Genomic DNA, 24,968 nt, shown 5'->3' with positions numbered 1-24,968 from the left:
GACATGACAAGAATTTAGGAATCAGACCTGCACAATCAGACACAGTAAGGTAACAGACAAGAATATAATGTAGTCTGAACCCGGTATAAGCGTTCCTCACACTAACACATTCCCGGTCTCTCTCCTCACAGTGCATGTTTGATCCACAGCATTCCCGTTCTTAACCCGGTAACACAATCGATCGCAATTTCAGCCAGTGTGAGCCACTATCAGCGCTATTACGGCTCCAGCTGGAGCGTCCCGTTAGTATCAGCTCTCTCTAATGATGTCTGCGGCCCATTCTGCTCTTCCACAAATCACAGCTGTTGAAATGGAGAGAAGTCTTTAGAGGCGAGAGGCAATAACTGTGAGAAGTGGTCAAATTCAGGTGCTCACTACAAATCAGAGCGGCACCCGAGCACAACGGAGGGACACAAACATTTTTTTCTTCTCGACTCTCTCTCTCTCTAGAGAGAGTGTTCAGGACCGGAGCGACGGGTCGGGTGGAATTATTATAACACAGATCAGTGAGCTTCAGACATCGTCCTGAAACACTCCAGCAGTTTTCTGCTCTCCGTTTGCTATTCGTCTTTATCAGTAATTGGAAGAGGAGGAAAGGCAAAGCTGCTTGTTATTGGACTTTTTGTCTCTCTGCTGACGTCGGGATGGAAAGTGTACAAGTGACAGAAATAGAAAAATATTCAAAACCGTGAACTTGCACTTTAATATGTGTGACTGTGAAATAATCAGCAGAGACAGCTGGGAAGACACAGCATATGTAGCAAATGTTGAACGGAAAGTAAAAGAGTTGAGTGACTCTGAGAAAATTCCCTCAGTTCCAGTAACTATAAAACTGCATCGTCAGGCGCTTCCACAGCAGCGTGTTCGGAAAACACACAACGTGCCTCAGGAAATGTATTGTAGGGATAATTAATAGTTGCTTTTCTTTTGGTACTTCCTGAAAAAGTCCATGAAAACAATGTGCTGTTTTTGAAGCAACATATTGTTTGTTTGGCTGCTTCATTTTTCTCTTCCTCATGACACAGCATGTTTCTTTCTTCTTTTATTCCTGCCAAACTTGATCTTGAGACTAATTAACCTCAAACATTACCACATCAAAATAAATTTAGCAAGTGTAGAGGAGAACATGCAAACATTCATTAAAAAAAACTAGAATAACCCAATAAGTGTTTTGACCACCACTAAACACAGTAAATCTAGATTCTTCAAGAAATTATATAATTTTCAAGAAAAAATTGTGATATTATAGTTAAATTTGCTGCTATGATGTTAATGATGCTATGATAGAGTTGCTAAAGTGTTCTGAGTGGCTGCTAGGGTGACCTTGGTGTTTGCTAGCATTTTACTATGCATTTGCTAAAGTGTTTTGAGAATTTGTTAGCATATTTCTATGCAGTAGCATAGCAAAAACACTATTAAACCTTGTAACACTCTCATATTTGTTTTGAAGGTGAGAGGATGTTTCCGGGGATTTTAAAGCCCTAAATTCTGGCACTCGGCCACAACAACACATACACCTCATTAGCACTCAGTGGGTAACTAGTGCCTCTCTTTAAAGTTTCCACCCTAACCTCACTGTTGACCTTTGGCTAAATGTCAGTGTTGATAGTAGAGGAAACAACATACATTAACAACTACAGTAGCATATAATATAGCTTGTTTATTCCGGAGAAACCAGATCAGATTTGTTTCTGGAAATGATTGCTGATTCAACTTCACATTTAATCCTGCTTGAAAGTCAAGTGAAATGTTGGATGTAACCTGCAGAGTGTGAGCGTGTCAATGGCCATTAAGTCTAATGTCTGCTGGTGATTCTTCACTTAAGAGCAGGTCTGAGATCAGATCCATCATTATAGAGACTCTCAAACCCACAACACTTCAGTAAAGATGAGCACTCGACTATAAGAGCTGAACTAAAGAGGTGAAAGTGTCTTCATCTCGTAAGAGTGAACAATATGTTAAATTAAATCAAAAATACTTTAGATGCTAAATATTTTTAATGTGATAAAACAAGATCATTGATAGTAAATTGACTGTATACTGTAAAGATTTTGCTTATATATCAGCACGTGAAACATTAGCCCCTTTCACACAGCATTCCTGGTAAATTACCGTAAAATTACCAGAATGACTTTACTGGTAAATACACAAATATGTCGTTCACACAAGCAACGACATTCTGTCTTTTTACTGGTAGGAGACCTTTCACACATCATCACCAAAATACCGGTAAATTCTGTGATGTCAGTCATTGGGAATTGTCTTTAAATGCTGCACTTTTGTCATTATTCATGAAAAAGAAGCCAGGGTTTTGATTTTGTACATTTGGAAGCAGATTCAATACATGCAGCTGTGTGTGTGTGTGTGTGTGTGTGTGTGTGTATGTTGAGTTGACATCATGACTTCAGAGACCCTCCTCTCTCCTCAACTAAGTTTTCCTCCCTTTCCCGAGACTGTTTGATCATGAACTTAAACGGTCACTTTTTCAAGTCAAAGAAAAAAAAAGAGTGAGAAACATTTCTCTTGCTTTAACTCTTTTCTCTCTCTCTCTCTCAAATAGAAAATGTCGAAGTTTAGGGGAATTCTCAGTGGCTCTGTGTGTTTTATTCGTACATGAGTTGTTGATTTTTTTACGTTTCTTCATTAAATTCAGTCACTCTGCCAAATGAACTAGTCAGTGTTGATCTGTTTGTCTTCAGATCTACAATCTCAGGGGAAGTTCTGACGTGACCTCAGCCAGTCGAGAGCTGTCATTTTCCAGACCGGTTAGTCATTGGGCTCTGGATTTCTTGTTTTGTCACGTCTTTCAGAAATGTCACATTTTTAAAAATAGAATGAAAAGAAAAATGCAGCACTGAGATGGTTTTCCTAACACGTTCAGCACTGAGAGCAGAAAGTGAACGCAAAGAGAAAACGTCACTTCACTAAACTGTATTTGAATGTAAACTCTGCAGCATCCTGATTTAATCAACTAAAATTTCAGTAGCTTTGAGAAATGCCAGCTGGCAGAAATCCTAAAGGTTGATTCATGCTTCTAGTTTCCCACATGGACACTTCGATTAGATGAGGACAAAATTACCCAAAACTACAGTGAACATACTGTTGTGTTGTTCAGTTATCTGTCTGTCCAAATACAGTAAAGCCCAACAATGAGTTCAAACACCAGTTGTCACGTCATCAAAAATAAAACTATTAACTATTTTTCTCAAACCCAAAATGTTAACAAGGGGGCAGTGAACTGGACATTTAACTTGGGGTTTAAAAAATAATATTTTTCATATATTTTCAATTCATGGAAAATTTAGCAAAATGCATGTAAAACTGAAGCAATACAATTCATTTAATGGTGACAGTTGTCTGGTCATCATCTTGAGATTTTAATGGCTTAAACTCAAGATCTCATTCACCCACTTTTTAATTTTATTTATAAAAGTGCCTTTGATCATGTAATTTTAGAGAAGTTTCATGAACCGTCTAATGAAACAAATTGGGCCTGATGTTCCTACTAAGAATCAACTGCATAATATTGTTGGAAAATGGTCCTTGATTCACATGAGAGGTTGAAGTTGCTAATAAACACAGTTATTGTGTTCGTCCTGTCTGAGCTGAAGTGGTTTTGTCTTTCAGATGGACAGGAATGTGAATATGAGAGCCTTCGTGTGTACGAGGTCCATTTAACACTCCAGTTTAAATTATTTATTACAGTTATATATAGTTATATAATACATATAAGTGACAGATGTCATCTTATATACCCATAAGTGTATACTCAGTGCTGAAATTCCATTTACACCACAATATATAAATATATAATATATATACTGTATTTTATGGCATAAGTAAAACAATATACTAACAATAACCGTACAATTAAAAGCCAGAATGAAACAAAAAGAGGATGAATAAACCATCTTTTTACAAAGTCGGTGCACAAAAATGGCCATTACAGGCACATTTTAAGCGAGATACAAAGAAAAGGGTCTTGAGCGGTTTTTGTGAAGCTTTTTTATGAATGTTTCTTGGCAAATTTCTAATGGCGAGTTTCAGGCTTTGGTGTCTTTGTTCTGTTTTGTTGGGCGAAATTCAAAAGCACATGAAAAGAAACTGCCAGCATTAGATAAAGACTGAAGCACAAACACACTCACATTATCAGGGTGTATAAAAGGCTTCAGCCAATCAGGGACTTTTCAGTTTCATTCAGTTTGAAGGCAAGTAAACAAAAAACATTTAGAAAAAGAATTTAGAGGCGAAAGGGTTTTTTTTGGACTTTTCAACACAAAGGCTTCTCAAAAATATCTAATCTGGACACGTAAACACACACATTGAGTAACATTGGATCTTCACTCTCTGACTTCAGCAGAACAAATGCTTGATAAACAAACCATCCAATCAATATCCTCCATTTATGACACATCTTTTTTTCTCCTCGTATCCTCGTGCTCAGTAAAGCAATCTGTCTTTTGTTTACAGCCTTCATACGGCAGACGCTTCAGACGGTCGATGGTATTGGCAGACGCTCTAATTTGTTCACGCGGGTCGGGCGAGAGGCGTTTCAGACGTGAACAAACGCCTTATTGTTGAATTCTTAAACTTGATGAGTGTCAGTTGGATAAAGACACATTCAAACACACTTAGTGAGTTTATGTAATGTTTCTGTTAAACACTGTCGCTGTTGGATCTGTCTATGCAGGATCTTCTAATCTGTCACTGAATCTGAATGCACAGATCACAGAGGGTAATTCGCAGCAGGTCCGTCACGGCTCAGAGCCGAATGAGCTTCTCCGTGGCCTAAAACACAAGAACGTTCATTTGGACGGAGACGGCACAGTCAGCAGAGGATCTGCCGCACAATGAGAGTGAAGTGAATACTGATCAGCCGAAATCTTCATCAGTCACACACATGCTGCTCTCAGATCAGCTGCCGTGAGATTGAAGCTTTGGCTGGATGAGCTGGAGATGGAGATGGGAAACTGGGGTTTGTTTCACAGAGGTATTTTTCTCAGTGTTCACAGCTTGAATGATGTATCTGTGAATCCTGGAAGATGGTTGAATTGAATCTGATTCATATTACTCTCTCTCATTGGCTGTTTCTCTCTGAGTTCCATGGAAACCCTTATGACTCATGATAATACTGATGACTCTCTGATCTGGGCGGATCTCTGCTAATTGACTAGGATGTGAGCAGGATTTGTTGGCTGGCTACATGCGGCTCTCCCACTGTGCATGTAGCTTGTGTGCTAATTTTTTTTTTTTTTTTTGCAATCTTTATTCTAATTGTTTTTATTTTTTGCAATCTTTATACTTAGAATCTGCAACATTGTTGTAACCTTTTATAGCCATATTTACACTGCACAGTCACTGTTTATTCTCGTGTGAGACCAGAGCTGCCAACTCTCACGCATTCACTGTGAGACTCACGCAATTGACACTTTTCTCCATCCATTTTCTTACACAGAAAAATCACTTAGCAAAGAGGACACGGAGAGCGACAGACTAGACAGAGCAGGTTACTTATGATGTAAAAAAAAAATCTCAGCTCTCAGATTCTGTCATTTTTATTATGAAATTCAAACAATAAATACCATTTTGGCGCTTGTAAATGTGATGTGACAGATCCCAAGCGACACGTGAACCAATCATCTCTACTAGCTAATAGTAAAAAAACACGAATGAACAATGTTGAAAGATACAGTACAACTTACCGAAATGTATATTCCTCATACATAATATCAACCAATCAGTGTTTTTCAACCGCGGAAAGGGGTTAATAAAACAGGAGAACAATTATGTCACATAACATTTTTCCTCAGGAAAGCCATTGAATGACCAAAATATAGGCTATAGCAAATATAGAAAAAAAGAGCTATAGAGAGTATTTTGCTAAATATGTGTAGCCTACTATATTACATATTTATTATATTTTTACTAATATCATTAAATAAAGTTGTTATTATAATAAAAAAACGCATTATATTTAATTTGTACGGTGACCGGGAGGGGACATGTTCGGTTCACTTATTTTTGTCGTGGCCACAACATATAAACTCGTGGGAACGTGATATTAAGTCGTGGGAACGTCATATTAAGTCGTGGCCACGAGATCATTTTGTTGAGGTAACGACATCATTATGTCGTGGCCACGCGATGCAAAGTCGTAGCCTCGAGATCATATGTTGAGGGAACGATAAATTTTTCTCGTGGCCACGACTTCATATTTTGAGAGAACGACATCTATTTGTCGTGGCCACGAGTTGAGGGAGCCACAGCGGCCAATACTGTAACCGTACATAGCATCTACTGGGCTACAGCAGAGATGGAGATGACAGAAGAAATAACATTTTACTTTAAATTAGGAATGTCATATAAAGATATAGTGCAGTCTTTGGCATTAAGACATGGGTACTGTACGTTATAAGTGAAAGACACATGAAGCGCATTCTTAGACTTTTTTGTCGCACGCATATTCAGAATATAATCAGAATACTATGCAAACCTCCAATAACTAAATGTTAAATAAAACAATTATTTATGCATTTAATCTCACTTTATTGACTAATATACTTCTGACATCCAGAATAACAGCAGCTGAAAGGTTTGTTCCTCTACTGTACACTGCTGTACTGTATCTCTACTGTACACACGTGAATCTGCATTTCCTTCAGCCTGAGGATTATTAATTCACTTTTGGTGTGAAAGGGTCTTTATATTTGCCCAAAAATATAACTTTTTTTGTTATAAAAAACAAAGCCAGCCCAGATGAAAAAAAAAAGTAACGCAAATGTAATGTAACACATTACTTTTCTAAAAAGTAACTAACACAATTAGTTACTTTTTAAGGGAATAACACAATATTGTAATGCATTACTTTTTTAAAGTAACTTTCCCCAACACTGACCGCGACACAGGTTCGTGGCCCTGAGTGTCGCGATTTTAGTTTCATTTCGCATATAGACTACAGCCCTTATAATCATAGATGACGCCACGGGTTTTTATTTAAAATAAAGAGCGTAGCCTATGCTTGTATGTAGGTCTATGGGCAATTTCAATTCACAATACTTACTAAAATATAATGAATATCATTTTATTGCATTTGTATTTGTTGTTTGTTGTTGTCGGTCTTAACGCAAGTTTACAACGGACTAAAAGGGGGGGGGGGATTATTGGGTCGGTCCTAAATTGACAGGGTCGGTCGGGTTACGGCAAACAAGAATATTTTTAAGGCTGGCCTAATCTGACAATAAATGTGGCACACCCAGATTTTCAGATGCACACCCAGAGTCTCTTTTCTGGCTACGCTACTGATGTCGTTACCTCAACAAAATGATCTCGTGGCCACGACTTAATATGACGTTCCCACGAGATATTATGACGTTCCCACGACTTAATATCACGTTCCCACGAGTTTATATGTTGTGGCCACGACAAAAATAAGTGAACCAAACATGTCCCCTCCCGGTCACCGTAAATTTGAGTTATTTTTAACCTTAAATAATACTAGCAGCTGATAGGGCTCTGAATGTTTACAGCATTAGGTGAGATTTTTTTTTTTTTCTTGAGAAAAATTAACTCCTATCTTGTGTACCTAATGTTTATCCAAATGAGTCAATATTAAATCAAATCACAAGAATTTAATTGAAATCGTGAAATTTGTGTCAAGTAATAATAAAAAAATGTAACTTACCAGAAATTGTACCATGTAAACAATGTAACATGTTGTCACTAAACCTAATAAAATTCAGTTTAGTTTTCTAAAATGTTTTGAAAATCACAATACACTTATTGTGATGCAAGATTTATTTTTTACACCCCCCCCCCTCCCCCCCCCCCCCCCTCCCCTCCCCTCCCCTCCATAATTCTCACTCCAAGCTAAACTCAAAAGTTGGCAGCTATGTGAGACGCATAAACACAGTAGTGAGCTGAGTGTCATTTATACATAATTAAAGCCTTAAAGCTCAAATTATCTAAAATCTTAACACTATTCTTTTGCTGCTTTGCAAACCCTGGTATTTCCTCCAGGAAATGCAAATGTAGTTGAACTCATTGCTGCTTGTCTCTGCAGAAATTGCCTTTGGCCAGCAGCTCACATTCTTCACACCTCGGTAAACATCCTCAGGAGACTGACGCAATTGTCATTCTGTGCTTGTTACGTTTCAGTACTAAAACAAAAAGGACAAAATCACGAGTAAAAAGTGTAGTGCAACATTTTTCCATTTTTGGAGTTGCCCCTGAGCTCCAGTGCTAAACAGCTAATGCTAGCCCTCACTGTGACTGACCATCTTTAAAGGGGTGATAGAATGCAAAACCAAGTTTACCTTGGCATAGAGCTGGTAAGTCCCGCCCCTTCCACTAACCCCACTGGACCTCAAGGTTGAAAAATCGTCAATGCAAGTGAATGTGAGAAAATTATTATTTTCTGGTCCCGTTTGAATTGTGCCATGAATGTGAACATATGTTACATACATAGAGGTCCACTTGGGGTTTTACGGATGGGCGGGACTTACCAGCTCTATAGTTGAATAACAGCAGCTCGGTGGGTAAAATAGCCATACACAGAATCTCAAAATCCTATGTCACCTCTTTAATATGAAAATCTCAAAACTTTAAACTGCAGCTGTAAAACGGTCGGATCTCAAATCAGCTCAGATGTGACGTAACACTTGGGGGATTTCCTTATTTGGATCTGGACTGTACCTTTGTTACGCCCCTAAATTTGCATACACACAGCCCACTTTCTGGGCCCAGGAATATCAATGGTGGTCGTGCAGTCAGACACAGTTAAGCCACAATGGCTCGAGAATGACGAGTTCTCATGGTGGTTAAAGCCGGTGCCTGGAAATGTAAACGAGGCAAACTGCGCCGTTTGTCAAAGACGTTTTAAACTGGGTACAATGGGAATCAAGGTATTTGAAAAATCATTTTCTCCTTCAAAAGAACTGTATTTCTCTAGCTCTTTGGCTGCTGTCAATTTTGATTTCTTGGGGGCTGTTTACACCTGGCCACATGCGTTTTCTGTGATCGGATAGCTATCCGATCGTGAAAAGACCAGGTGTAAATGCCCTCCGAAACGCAATCGAGACGGATTTGAATCCGATCGTTCAAACCACTTCAAGAGGAGGTCTGGGCCACATTCCAGACGATACTAGACCAGTGTAAATGCATCTGGTTGTTGAAACCACATATGTAAATTGTACTCCTCCCAAAAATGCTAAAAAAATAAACGTGTGAGAACGTGTTATAGGCTATAATGTCATGTTATAGCTAGATATGACAACACTACTGCAACACGCATCGCCGCAGATTCATTAAGCCAACGTGCAAACTATCGCAAATCAAAGTGAAAGTAAGATTTATATATATATGTGTATATATATATATATAAATATTGAAATATTTATTCGATAGTAGATTAGATACACAGTGAGTGCTGCCAATCTTCATTGGGCATGTTGCGTCTTTGCTTTGGAGATTCCTCGTTGTAAACCAACCAATCAGCGTGCAGCTCATCTAAATATTCATGAGCATACCATAAAAGGGAGAAAACCGCTTGTTTAATTCTGGGGCTATTTCTCAGGGTTGCATTAGGGCGTATAAAAGAGCCACCGGGGCATTTTCAGCTCAACCAATGTTACATACCCTATTTGGAGACCTTAAAGGGATGGTTCAGAGTAAAATCAACCTAAGGTCCTTTGCACCATGACCTCGAGCCAAACACCCCCCCCCCCCCCCCCCCCAGAAGCCTTTTTTCCCTTGGTCAAACATCTTTAAAGTTAGAGCTTATTTAGAGATATCAGCCGAATGGCTTAGTGCAGGTGCTAATGGATCCAAGGTTGTATCTTGTAAATTACCCCACTAATAATGGCCAGAATGGTACCAAACTTCTACAGTAGTACAAATAGGTTCTGTACTCATAAAATGAGGCATTTTAAAGTTTGTAAGTACATCCGGAGTTTATTTAAATAACACTTGCCTGGGGTAATTTAAGAGATACATCCTTGGATCCATTAGCGCTTGCACTAATTCACTGATATCTCTAAATAAGCTATAACTTTAATAATGTTCGACCAAGGGAAAAAAAGCTTCTGGGGGGGGGGGGGGGGGGGGGGGGGTGTTTGGCTTGAGGTCATGGTGCAAAGGACCCTAGGTTGATTTTACTCCGAACCATCCCTTTAAGGAACAGTGTGAAATACCCTATAAAATCATTCTATCACCCCTTTAATATGTCGCCACAGTATTCTGCATTTAGTCTGTCTCAGTGTTTTAGACTTGATGATAGTGAGATCAGATCTCTGTGTGGAGCATACCGGCTGTTGACAAAAATATCGCTGGATTATTAAAATTAATGGCAAACGGCATGTTTGAAAATATAAACTGATATTTCCTACTGACTACACTGACTACACTACAGCAAAAGATATAAATAACTGGTTTAAAACCTTCTTTTTTTGGGGGTGAAAATACTAACGTGCCTCAGACTTTTGCACAGTACTGTATATACATACTGAGACTGTGACAGAATGAACAAACTCCATCTGCCTGTCCCAAGCCGTGGGTTTGAAACTCTTTTCTTTGTCTTGTTTGGATGTGTCATTCTGTCATCGGCAGAAATCTGTTTGCTTTTAGCGGCACACTGCAACAGCTCCTCTCCGACTTCACATTGACAAGAGGAGGATCAATCTGCTGCTCTGCGCTGCGACAAACCCACCGACACTCTGACAAAGACAGACTATCACCGTGAAACTTCAGCTGTGCTTGTGCAGAATCTGAGAAAAAGGGTCCTCGACTCGCAACTAAAAACACATCAACAGTGTCATGAAAAGAGAAGTGCATTTTTCAAACTAAAACATTAAAAAAAGAGAATTTGCCCTTTGTGAAACACTGACAAGTTCAAACACTTCAGCAACGTAAACAGATTGACGCCATCTGACTAAGATGTAATAGGAGTAAAAAAAAAGATTTATAAATAAGCGAAAAAAGAATAGAGAGAGAGAGAGAAAGAGAATAGATGGATGGATGGATGGATGGATGGATTCATCACTGAGCACCTGTGCACCCATCATGCTTGAGCACTTTCAGGCCGTGAGGGATTGTGGGTCCAGAAGGCTGCTGACAGAGTGAACGAGGAAACTAGCGTGAAATGGAGCAAGAGTCTGGAAGAAAAAGTAAAAAAATGAAAAGGACAAAAACCCTGCCGGTTCAGTGTATGTCAAGCTGGTGTAATTCAGGCTCTTTGTTAAATATGTATGAGAGTTTTGAGGGAAAGAAGCTATTTTAGCTGTTTGACTTCTAGAGCGACTGCAATGTCACGATTCACACTGAATGACTTTGACATGGACCTGCTGTTAGTCTGTGTGTGCGTGTTCCTGCTTAACCATATTTTGGGGCCAAATTTGTACCAGGATTTAGCTAAGCAAGACAAAGTATTTTATCTCAAATCAAAACTTGGGTATGATTGCAGTATTTAGCTAATATTTATTTTGATGCATGGACTTTTGGAAAAACTGCTTATTGATGATCCAGCTGAATCTGTGAATCCATATTTCCTTAATTTCAATATCCGTCCAAACAAACTGATTCACTCAAACGGTGTGAATGAGAGTTAAGATCTAATCGCTTATAATGATTCTGGTGATAATATAATAAAATATAAGTTCAAATCACTGTTTTTGTTGAACCATGAACCAGTTCAATGCCATGTTTAAGCTTGTCAAGCTGATTTTTCCACAGCAGTCTACCAGCACCATCCTGCATTCTGGTCTACCAGTCCAAAATCAGACCCATTACCAATCCAGTTGATCAACCATCTTAACCAGCCTGGACTAACAGAAGATCATAAATGATCAGCTTGGACCAGTTAGAAACCATATAAAATCTGTTACCACCTTAAGCTAGTTTTGACTGGATCTTCCTATAAGGAAAATAAAAAAAAAATGGTGGCACAATGCCTAGCTGGTATTAGTTGTGCATAAACTTAAACTAGACAAGCTTTTCATCAGCACAACAAAATATCTGCTAATAATGGCAAAATTATCTGAAAAACAAAATGTGATATTGTGTCTTGTTAGTTTAGTAAATGTGAGAACTCATAAAATAAAACCTTGGAGTCGGAGGATAAATATTTGGAGTGGCTCTTGAGACAAACTCTGAGTGAGGAGGGCGACGAGACTCATCGCCAGGATGAGAAAGAACCCTGTTTTCAGAGCACGTATTTGACAATCCCCCGGAGTGAAGAGCGATCTGGAGAGGTCTATTATTGTTGTAGAGGAGTGGGAAAACACGAACAACACTCGTTCACAGCCATGAAAAAGATTAGACGACACACACACATATGCAGGAACGAGAGTTTCCTTTGAATCAGTGTCTTTGTCTTCAAGTGAGGATGAGACACAAGCCTAAACATGCAGAACCAAAGCGTTTATGTGCGCTGACCGCAGTAGAGCTGTCAAAAGCCACAGGAGCGAGACGGGGGTTTGACCCTGTCGACCTCCAGAGACCCTCAGTGACCCTGAGCCTTGAAACGGACAGGCGGAGAAATCCACAGTGAAGTCCACAAAACTTTCTGCTCTGTAACTCAACAGCCGCTCTCCTCAGATAACAGAGGCCAGGTCACATCGCTCGCAAAGACAAGAGGACTTGACAAGTGAGATGGAGATGAAAACACAAAAAACTGATTCAGGAAAAGAGGAGAGGGAAGAGATGAGGAGCACTCGAGAGTGAGAAGGACAAGAGCTCTTGAGAGGGACATGCTAATGAGAGACGGGGACACGGAGAGGGAAGAGGGGCAAAAGTGAGACAGAGAAACATATGGACGAGAGTCTCGCAGATGGTGGAGACATGAGACACAGAGAAGCCAGATTGATCTGCTCACGTGTGTGTGTTTCAGCAATAATCAGGCCACACACTTTAATGAAATACTAATGAAACACCTCTTGAAGATGGTTAAGAGGTGTTACTTCAACTTCTGCCAGTTCTATGTTTGTGTTTTTCTTTTACCTTAAAAAATGGTATCATGTCTTCATTATTTATGTTTGCCAGTTTTCATTTGAGTGTTATTCTTAGATATTATTGTTTCACTGTTATCCCAGTCACAGACTTTCAGGCTTAAACTATGAAACATCTAGCCTACAAATTTTATTTTGCAGCCAGGGTGGTCTAGCAACTCTCCGTTGGCTTTCGAGCTGGAAAAACCAAACTCTAGTCAGGCCAATCACATCGTGTATAGAGTCGGCGGGCGGGCTTAACATAATGACGACAGAGTTGCGACGGTTCCCTGCTACTTGAAAACAAAGAATGGCGGCTGCTGCTGACGAACAGCGGTCTTTCGAATCGGCTTTGGCCGTGACTTTGGAGGAGTTAAGTTTTTCTTTGAGAAAAGAACAAAGAACGGCACTTAAGTTTATTAAAAAAGGAAGATGTGTTCGGAGTTTTGCCGACCAAATACGGCAAATGTTTAATCTATCAACTAACTCCGCTGGTGGGAAAACGCTCTGGTTGGTTGTTGCGCTATCCAATTGCGTGCAGAGGGAATTTGAAAGACAACCATTTATCCCGCCCCTCGGATTGAGCCCTGCCAATGGTGTGTTCCCAGACCCAACATCTTGATGTGGCTATGAAACATCATTATACAAATAAAAATATGAATTACTGCATGTTGTAAAACTTGAGATAAAATATGAGATGTGTGAAGAAAAATAAAATAAAATCAAGGTATGTCTTGTGAGCAAAATATATTTCTTGTGTGTCTTTTCCAAACAAACGTGAAACGTGAAAATATTATTTGTGTATATTTCGGAGACATGAAATGCTAGCTCTGAAATTAGCCTTAGCAAGACAAAGGAGTTTGCTATTTTATGGCCATTTTATTATTGATGGAATGCAGTAGCAGTGGGTCATTCGTCCTGCAATCTGATCGGCAGATCGACGTGCAAATCTGACGTCTTCTAAATGACACGTCGAGATTTGATTTGAAGGGAAAAGGTCAGTGAGGACATAGATGGAGATCAGAGAAACTGAGACAGAATTAACACAAAACTAGCAATTAACTCCCAGAATAATGTCACAGCTCTGAGTGTCAGTTTATGAGACAGAGAGAGAGACAAGTAGAGAGAAAAGAGGGTGAGACTGATATATAGCCCTGTAAGCGAGAATTATGAAGAACTACGGACACTTAATATGATCTCAGAGAAGATGATAATAGGAATATTTGTAGCCCAAGGCAACAGTCAAGCTAAGCAAGTATGAAATAGTTCATTAGAGTCAAAACAAAAGACCCTCGGGGAGAACGACCACAGCGCCACGTGTGAATTCATCGTTTGAGACAAGAACTGCAGAGGTCAAGTGTTATTTGGGCTAATCTGAGAGAAGACTATCTCTGTTCATATCTTAATGATGATCTTTATATGAAATGATGCAGTCTATGAGTGTTTAATATTGGAGCTGGTTTAGTTCCCCCACACAGAACTGAATTGGCAATGATAAAATACACTTATTTATTCAAAAACTATTTGTGAAACCAGTTCAGAGCCAATTAATGTTCACTTCAGACTGCTTCTGTCTTTGTAAAATTGTCTGTGATCAACTGAAGCCAAATATTGATTTATACTCAATTTCTAATTCATTAGACTGAATAATTGTTCTTGTATAAGGACACATTTAAGAAAAAGGGAAAGAATAACAAGCCACTAATAAGACAAATGTCACCACACTTTATTTGAAAGCGTGTTCAGCATCTCAAACCTTTCTCAGAGTATATTAGGAAAAACTCCCCTTCAGTGTTTTAGTAACACATCTTTAAATGTTATTTTCCTTGTACTCAGTTCAGTTTGTGCTTTGATCTGCAGAAGTGTTCAATTATGTCTATATTTATCACAGTTTCGGAGGTATTTTGGAGCTGTTTTAAAAGCACGAATCCTCATGAAATTGTTTCGGTACAGAAGCACACCAGTTTATTTTGGCTTCCAGGACGCTTGTTCTAATAACACACGACACATGAAATGATATAATTACTCTCGAATTTAACTAGCCTGATTATTTGCTTCAACTTCCTGAGTGATTCAATTATTTTCTGCAGCGCTTTCAACATATATGTGCTGACGCTTCGGCCCTTAAGGTCTTTCGTTTGACTTTGTTTGGTTTCAAACTCTCACAGATCTCTGCTAGTAGTGTCAGTGATATTGTGACGGACTGTATATAGTAATTGACTTCATGTTAAGGGAGTTTTGGATTGAGTTTCTATCTATTATTAACCTCAGATTCTTCATTTTATGCTCAGATTGGCCGTGATTGTTTCTTGATGAGGGAAATCAATGAGCTGTTTGGTGTATAAATCACAAAACACAAGCTAAAGAGCTAATTATTCATAGCCTGTTAAGAGTTTAATGTGCTGTGCTGGAGTCGTTGTGATATTTTCATGAACCACATGCTTTTGATCCTTCTTTTAAGTGATCTTCACTGTTATCAACTATGAATTTCTGACTTTCTATATGAAAATGTTTTTTTTTTTTGGTAAAACCAAAATGATGTCATGGATCCCCAAATATCACATAAGCTCTTTTGCTTGCAGTTTATTTGGTCAAAATTTTTCAATATTATTGCAATTTATACTAACCGTTTTCTATTTTAATATATTTTAAAGTGGAATTTATTCTTGTGATGGCAAAGCTAAATTTGCAGCAGCTACACTTGTAGATGAATATCAAGTTCAAACCAACATCCTTTATTTGAAATAGAAATTTTTTCTTTTGTAACAACTTGTAAATGTTACTTTTGATCAATTTAATGCGTTCTTGATGAAAAATAAATAATTTCTTTAAATAAATAAAAAATCTTGACCCTAAACTTTTGAATGGTATCTAGACCCATTCATACTGTTTGAGAAAATATTGAGCGTGATGCAAGACAACATATTGTTTCCAAAATCAAATCATATTTAATACATTTAAATACTAAAAAAAATATTATATTGAATATTTATTTCATATTAAGTTCTATCCAGTATTAATGTTACTTAGAATAGAAACAAATTCAATTCAGATTAATTATTTACATTGATTATTATTCCAAAGTAAAAAAAAATTGTCTGGGGAAATTTTTAGTTAAAGGGGGGGTACCATGGTGTTTCATGTATTCAGAGTTGTTTACAGTGTTAAAGAGATGGATTCTCATGTTAAACATGGGCAAAGTTTTAAAAAAATATTTTGGACGAATAACGGAGAATTTCTGTGCTGAAAATCTTACTTCCGGGTTGGTACAAGTTTCGGCTGGTTTTTTTTTTATCGTGGATCTAATGACGTAGATAAGAGTGGAACTCCTTATATGAGCATTTCTCTCGGAAAAGCGCGCCCGCGCGCACGTCGACCAGAGGAGAACGAGACCGCGCACATCAACAGGAAATCATCGGCGCCAGCGCTGCATAGGATTTGTTCAAGAATGTCTCCAAAAAAGTGTGTATTTGGATGTGAGGGAAAGCTTACCGTGTCCAGCTTTCCAAAGAACCCAGTGTTACAGGAACAGTGGATGCCGTTTGTTTTTCCGGGGCAGCAACGGAGTGTAGGAAGTGCGGTTGTGTGTTCTGGCCATTTCAGTGACAAATGTTTTATTAACAAGGCTCAGGTCGACGCTGGATTTGCAAATCGTTTGCTATTAAAACGTGGAGTGGTCCCAGTGATAAAAGACCCCATTCATGTAAGTACAACTGGATCAGATTTCTGTCTTTTGCTGGAAATCAGCACTACCGCTTGACTCTATAGCTCCGCCTCCAGGAGCTCGGCTTTTTCCGGAGAGAATCGGAAAGCTGTATTTTTCTTTTATAAATTTAATAAAACTAAACACTTTTTTGAGATATTAAGGATGCACTACTACTCTATAGGTACTCAAGATTAACATGAGATTAGGTGAAACTGTGCATGTTATGTACCCTTTAAATATTGTAGTTTAGCATGTTAACTTTTGCTAAACCAAAACTGCAGCATTCAATTCAAAGCAGCTGAGAGCAAATATAATTTATATATATGTACAACACTACACAAAGTGCTCTAAAAACCACCTGTCCTGCTTGCTCATTGGCTGATTCAGTCCAACCACACAGCCAATTAGACACATGAATTCCCCTTCGAATCTTTATGTCAGGTGCTCGTTCACACATTAACAAATCATTAATTTTAGCAGAACAGTTTCAGACTTTGAACAGTACAGTTTGCTGAAGCTTGTCTTATCAGTCTTTGAGTTGATGATGGTGCGGTCAGATTTGCTCTCTCATTGTTTCATCAGGGTTTGGTGTGTGATGTTCTTTTTATAGCAGTGTGTTATAGATTTAGCTGCTGTAGCTTCAGGCTGATAGAGCGCTGTGATTGGTCAGGGCCGGCCGTTTGCCCTCTCAGGGTCGAGACAATTAAAACCATCCTTGCTCACCGGACCAGAGCTCATTCACCCCATCCACACCAGCTTTCACCTTCAGTCCATCCAAACATTCCCGCTCTTTTCCCCTCCATCTTTCATCATCCTGCACGATTGTCTCTCTCTCCATCTTTCTCCCGATGGCGCTGTGACATCACCACACAGCAACTGACTGACATTGCTGTGGGAATAAACCTCAGTGACTCTGTTTACATGCACAACTTTAGTTTCAATCGGACTGAATTCATTCCAATTGATGAATCCGAACGTAGTGTTTACATGAACGCTAAACAAAGTGATAAGGTTGATGTGCGCGTTTATGTCACAAGCTTCGAATTGGAATAGATTTTTTGACATGTGCACACTACACTAATATACAGTTTCCCACTGTTTGCACATAATAACCATTCTCTTACGTTGGTTCTTTATTTGTTTTAAACAGCAGACTTAATATACGTTTCCGTCATTTGGAGACAATGAGTATATTAACTGTTTTTCCGTGTTGCTTATATTGATAACACAGTCAAAATAGCCCTTCCCGCACCCAAAACCAGTCATCTGTGGATGGGAATCCGAAACAAGGACTGGTGGGACGTTGCTCCACTTCACAGACGCTGAGTCAAAGGAGAATTTTCATTCTGACCGCACGCCATACATCATTATGCTATTTCTACGCCATTGCACATGCAAAGTCCTTTCAGTTCGGTTTTCAATCCGATTAAGTGTTTACATGTCCTCTCGATCGGATTAGAAAAGGAATAAACTATCCCTTTCAATCCGATCGAAATTTCATTCGGATCGAGCTCAGTCGGATCGATTAAGGTATTTAATCCTAAAGTCCTAACCCTAACCCTGAGCCGTCAATCCGATAACTAATGGATTATTTGGTTGAAAGTTTTGGTTGAAACGTCTGGTTGAAACGTTTGGTTGAAACGTCCTCTGTCTTTCAAATGCTTTTTTCATCAGCAAATTTCTACTATGTGTAAATATTTGTATGAACATAAAAAGATTCAATAACTGAGACATATCTTCTCTATTCATGTAAGCCAGCACAAAAAAGCCAGCCTAAAAATATTGGATATTCAACTAATGCACATGAAAACACTCATAAACACTATTAGGGCAGAAAGTGTTCGATCAGTAACGCTGGAGGTGACTTACACATACAGTGAGCGACTGTAGTAAGAGACCCTGCTATTTTTTAATCATTTTATAAAAGAATCGACCAACACACCCCGAGGAAAAAGCCCAAGGAACAAACTCTGCGGGGGAGGAACTTTGTTTAAACAGAAAAGTGCTTTGTACAGAAAAAACATCACTAAACACTCTCTCAGTTGAAAATGTTCACCTAAAACTGCTTGTTTGAAGAATGTGAGCTTTCATGAAGTTTTAATCAGCGGGCAAATAAAACCAGCCCAGACGAGACAGAAGAGCTGATTGTGTTGTTGCTCAAACTCTCATTTCATGGCATATTTGCAGTAAATGAGACGTGATTGAAATCAGTAATTTCACTACAGATCCAATGAGACTCCAACCCACCTCAGATCTGAGAGGAACACTACAGAATATGAACAGAGAGTGAGAAGAGTGTGAAGATTACTCTCAAAGCCAGACTAATTAAAAGCAGTTGCTGATGTAGTTCATCTCTAAAGCACTGAACATTAAACTCACATCAGCACGTCTGAAACTCAGGAGTATATCAGTACATGTTCCACCTGTCAATCAGTTTCAGATGATATTAAGCTGATGTGTGTTGTGTGAAGAGGAGAACAATCTTAGACAACAGAGTGAATCATTGCTTTAAAAATGGGTGGACACCTTCAGTTACTTGAAACTGTTGCTGGGTAAATGACATTTAAATAGAACATTGCAATTCATACAAGCATGTTTTTAATTTCTGAATTAGAATTAATTTTGAAATTAAAAAAAAAAAAAAAACTTTGAAAAGAGAATGGAAAATATATTATTACTTGATGGTTACACCACATGGCATTTTTATAATGATTAAATATAATCTATTCAAAACTAACATTTCTAAAGTAGATTTTTAAAAGATTTAACACTCTTATTTGTCATTGGCCCATCAACATGAACAATGATGAATTCACTTTTGCATCTGTTTGGTGAATGTTGGTGGTCAGATTCAACAAATTGAAGCATTAGGTTAATATAAAATAGTCATTTAGTTTAGTGACATTGTGACGATAGCAATATGTGCGTGTGTGTGTTGTGTTTGCGTGCTCCTACAGTGTGACGGCCGGCGTGTCATTTGGCCTCTCTGTCATAATCAATCCAATTACAGGATTACATCACACTTTATTGAACAGTCCTCTGAGAGCCAGTTTTTCCAGATCTAATGTGCATTATAAAATCAGACGCCTTCTGCTATTTGTGAGCGGATGGATTCTTGAGTTTTTCACTTTGCTCTGCTCACTGAGCCCCAAAATCCCTCTTTAGCAGCATCCCGTCCGTCTGAGGGGCTTTATCCGAAAAACCATTTAAAGATACCATAAATACTTAAATACCATCATCTTCCATCATTTCCATAGAGCTTCATATATCAGCACAAACAGACAGATGGCCATTAAACTACAGATTTTTATGATGGGTAGATGTGTGGATAAATGAAGGATTTATAAAGGCACAGCTTTGTATTTTATATATTTTTCTCTCTTTCTCTTAATAGTTGATCCTAAATGTCCAATCAGCACGAGGCGCCCGCTGTCCTACAGGTGATGAATGAGTCTCCAGTGCAACTCTGACTGAACCAGTGACAGCGTTTCTTTCTCAGACAAATGACTCTGATCTACGGCATAAACTGAGGCTGAATTAAACCTGTAATAGGAATGAAGACGAGATTCTGCAATCAAAGAAAAGTGAGTGAAACTCCAAACACATTGACCACCACATACACAATATAAAACTGATTACAGTGTCAGAAGTCTGGAGTGACGGCAGAACCGTGAGCCTTGACAGCGTGACACTCGTTTGTGTTTAACGGAGAGGTCAAAATCATTTACACTCACTCAGTAGGGTGTTTGCTCTTTAGTGTGCAGTCAATACAGCTCATTTTCCTCACTCTGTGTTGGTACCATGTACAGTGATGCCTGAAACAGGTGATGCCTCATGGTGCTGAATGATTATCATATACCAGGGGTTTTCAAACTGGGGTCCAGGGCCACTAATAAAATCATATCTGCAAACAGTTTGTGCAAAATAATAAGTATATGTACATAAAATGTAAAAAATGTATGTGTGTGCGTCATACATCATTACGCTATTTATACGTCATTGCACATGCGCAGTCCTTTCAGTTTCGGTTTTCAATCCAGATAAGTGTTTACATGTCCTCTCTATTGGATTAGAAAAGGAATAAACTATCCCTTTCAATCCGATCGAAATTTCATTCGGATCGATTAAGGTGTTTACATGAAGGCTTTGCAGTCCGATTGAGCCGTCAATCTGATTACTAATGGATTATTTGGTTGCATGTAATCGTAGCCATTGATTCTGCTCACAAACACACACACACACACACACACGCTTCGCAAACACATGCATACACATGTACACACACAAAATAAACGCTTGTAATTACACAGCATGCAGTGTTTTGTGTCCACACACATGCACAGGGGTGATGGGAAGGACACGACTTCAGGCCAGATCTATTTTTGTTTGTGTTTTTATTTCTGTGTCTTTCATTAAATGTAGCCACAATATTAACAGTGAATTGTAGCATATTTGGGGATCCTTGGCATCAAAACGATTACAAATATATACCAAATACCATGATATTTATATGTTCCTTTTTATTTTTTTAATTAATTTTTTTAACTGTTACTTTTCAGTTAGTGTGAAAAGACCAGCAATAGATCACCAGCATTTGTTGTATTTGTACGGGGGCAGTCGTGGCCTGATGGTTAGAGAGTCCGACTGGTAACCCAGTAATGTGTCAGACATTTATAGACAGTCACTTATTTTGGATGCTGGTGTTCACCCAGCAAGAATTTATTGACTGGACGGACCAGACCAGCATTAACCAGCATAAACCAGTCTAAACTAGCTGATCTATGGCCTGTTCAGGAGGATAAGAACTTGATCTTGATCTCGACTTGAAGGTGAGACAGTAAATTTGAGTCAAACAGCAAGTGATGAGCAGCTACAGCACACCTGCAGCACAGACAGAATATATCAGTCATAATCATAGATGAGGATTATGGGAAAGACGCTCATACTGGAGAAAAGATTACACAGACTCAACTGACATCACAAGCTTCCAGAAACATCACAGTCGTGTTCTCCTGCTGTATGTTTTCAGTATGATCTGATGTCTGGATCTCTCAACCATCAGCAAACTTCCTTTTTAATCTTTTTAAAGGAAACAGCCGAGTTCCTCCTTGCTGTTCTGAATCTCCTTCTCGGCTTCAGCTTCAGCTTTCAGTCGCAGCAGGAGGCGAACAAAAATGATGTGCAGAATCGATAGAGACCAGAAGGCTGTAGATTTCAGAAAGCAGCTGATAGATGAAGAGACACGAGGCCTGTGACATCGCCCTCGGCCTTCAAACAAAGCAAGAGCCAAACTCAGCAGAAAGAGCGAAACACGGCTCTAGCTTTCATCACGCCAAACACACACACACACACAGCTGTGATTAAACACACTAAAGGTCAGTGTGTTTCTCTGAATACAGTCACACTGCTGCTCCTAGAGTTCTCAAAGCAGAAAATGAAAAACTCAATGCAAGAAATGACAAGTGAGAAAAATTACAACATATTGCAAGGTTGTGGAAACGCTAGACTACTCTTCATACTGCACTGTATTCACGACAACCAAACAAGAGAAACGAGAGTCAATTAATCAATTAAATTATAATTCAATACACTTTAGCAAAATTAGCATGTTGCAAAGGATATGCACTTAACAAGCTTTACACAAATATTGACAAAATAGTCTATTTTAATAAATGAGTAAGTATATTCACAGTCAACATTTCTCTTGATATGGTAGTTATTATAGAAAAAAAAAAAAAAAAAAGCTTATTTTATTCCAGCTAGAAACCAAAGCACCATTTAATTTAGTTTAAACTGATGTACTGAAATGACTAAAACTAAAAAAAATATGAAATCATAATAAAAGAAACCGTATAAAATGACCAAAAAAAACAATAAAATTAATGAATCTTTAACTGACATTAAAATGAAAACTGAAATAAAAAAAAATAAAAAAATTAATGTGAAATATTTATAAAACACCTCAAAATATTAATTATGAAAACTGTAACGGAGGCTGTTGCAATGCGTTTTAGGATTCTTTTTTTATTTTTATTTTTTGTAAAGGGTAAATACAATGTGGCAAAAACAATTGTTTTAAATAATATAACTTGTCAAACTTTCCTTTAATGACATATTTTCACACTTGTGTTTTTGGATAACAACTGCTCTCGCTATTATATGTAGATGATGAAGGCTTCTAGCTCGTATTGAAATGCAAAGCAAAGCTCATGTAATATTAATAGAGAAGTTGCAGACACCTGTAGTTTATTAGCACCATCCAAAAAATGAATGTGACAGCTCATGTGTCAAGACGTCTCCTTTGATCATGTGACCTTGTGTGATCTAATAACTTTCTATGATAAACAGCAACATAAAACAGACCCCGTCACACACACTTATCGTATTAGTGCATTGTGAATGAGCTCTCGCTTTGAGAGGCTGGTAATGGAAAAAAACATAAAGCTCTCAGTCAGTGCTGGGAAATTATTCATTAAAATGTGAGGAAAAGAAAGTTAATAATGGTTGGATTTTTTATTTCATACCAGACGAATCGAGAATTGGAGATTTCTGTTTCTTGTGATGAGGATTATGATATTGTGCTCTAATAAGGAGCGATCTATGATCAAAATGAGCTCATCAATCATAATGGCACATTTTAAAATAATGCTGTTAAAATAAATGAATTTGAACCTCCTTCTCTTGAAAAGCACACTAGTAAGCATATAGAAGATCTTGAAGGGTCAAAGGTCAGGTTTGAGAAACACTTTGCAAACACTCTATACATTGTTTCTCAGTAAAAGAAGAGGGATTGAGAGCGTCACTCTGTTAACATTCATCAGACATACGGCGGCTTTGTGATTCTTTAATAATGTGCCTCATTTTTCATCTCTAGTGAAATACCCTTCAGTTTTATGACCGTCACTTTCACATTGATGGTGCGGGCGCTTTCAAAACGCCCCTCGTCCGACCTTGATGATTAGCTTTAATGAATTCTAGAAGAGATTACTATTATCCTTGGGATTTTTTTGTATTAAGGGCCCGAGCCTGAACAATCACACAGAGATAGCGATCGAGACAAAAAATAGGTATTTAAAAGTGCAGCTTATGCTTCAGTTTTTTTGTGTTCCAGGATTGAGGGAGGAAAGACACCGAACGAGCGAGCAAGAAAGAAATAAAATAGTGAGATGAAGCTAACTAAAAGAGAAATGGCAGTGTCACAGTTGTATTGATAATAAATATTGATGGTTAAAATAGAGCAGTGAAAGATGTCCTTGCAGAGGACATGAACTGCAAAAATGAGCGAAGAAATGAACTCATTCAAAACAAGGAAATAAAAAACAGTCTCATCCTCAAAATCAATCACTCACCTCAGAAAACACTGTATCTGAAAGATGCTCAGGCGTCCCTCTGCCAGTCTTTAATGTCTCATTCTCTCAGATTAATTCATATAGTTTGATCTCTCCAGCTCTGGCACTGTTACCGATCTCCCATGACATGAAATTGCCCAGAATGCTCTCTTCTCACTGTAATCTCATAAAGTAGGGAGGGCCCAAAGGTGATTGTGATAAATGTCATCATACCCATCATGCAGTGGGTTTAAATAAATCTGAAGGTCACATGTGTGATTCTGAGCTGGATCTGATCTCTAGACTTTATGAGATTCAGCCAAGAGGAACTTGTTCCTGGATCAACATGCAGGAAGTTCAAGAGGAATAACAGCCAATGAATGACACTGGGATTTGATTGGTCTGATTAGTTGCGATGGACTGGATCTCTTCTAACACACACACACACACACACACACACACACACACACACACACACACACACACACACACACACACACACACACACACACACACACACACACACACACACACACACACACACACACACACACACACACACACACACACACACACACACACACACACACACACACACAGAGCTGATCCTTCTCTGGTTTTAACAGCAAAGGAAAATGAACATTTGTCCACATTTGTCACGCATTGAATTTCCTTTTGCATTCATCCGTATCTGTCACTCAGATTCTGCTGTCAGACTTAAGAAGAGTCTGGAGCGACTCGGCCTCTTCTTGATAGATCATTGATCTCTCTCTGAGAAGCACTTACTGTAGATCAATGTCTAAGAAAGATCGCGTCCCTCTCAAAGGACGTGCTAAATGCTACTTCAACCACTCACACTGTCTCTTTATTATGACAAACAGATGATGTGCTCCATAATAGTCATATCGACTCAAACAGCTGTCAAGTCAAATTTTAAATGAGAATGAAAAAATATGA

The 24,968-nt window shown here is 38.5% G+C and overlaps 1 protein-coding gene and 1 long non-coding RNA gene across 2 annotated transcripts in view; one reads left to right on the top strand and one right to left on the bottom strand.

The window, feature by feature from the left end:
• LOC307156797 overlaps positions 1–20,261 on the top strand; it is a 30,933-nt gene extending 10,672 nt beyond the window's left edge. Inside the window, exon 4 of the long non-coding RNA XR_013820806.1 lies at positions 20,078–20,261. This is a non-coding gene — a long non-coding RNA (uncharacterized lncRNA). The remainder of the gene's footprint in view (positions 1–20,077) is intronic.
• Positions 1–24,968, bottom strand: part of LOC307156791 (thyrotropin-releasing hormone-degrading ectoenzyme-like) — a 126,001-nt gene that overhangs the window by 82,011 nt on the left and 19,022 nt on the right. The gene's annotated exons all lie outside the window — the stretch shown is intronic.

Source organism: Squalius cephalus, assembly GCF_949319135.1.
Source record: "Squalius cephalus genome assembly, chromosome: 4".
Taxonomy (NCBI): Eukaryota; Metazoa; Chordata; class Actinopteri; order Cypriniformes; family Leuciscidae; genus Squalius; species Squalius cephalus.
The sequence above is the reverse complement of the archived record's forward strand: the minus strand, read 5'-3'. Positions and strand labels throughout refer to the sequence as shown.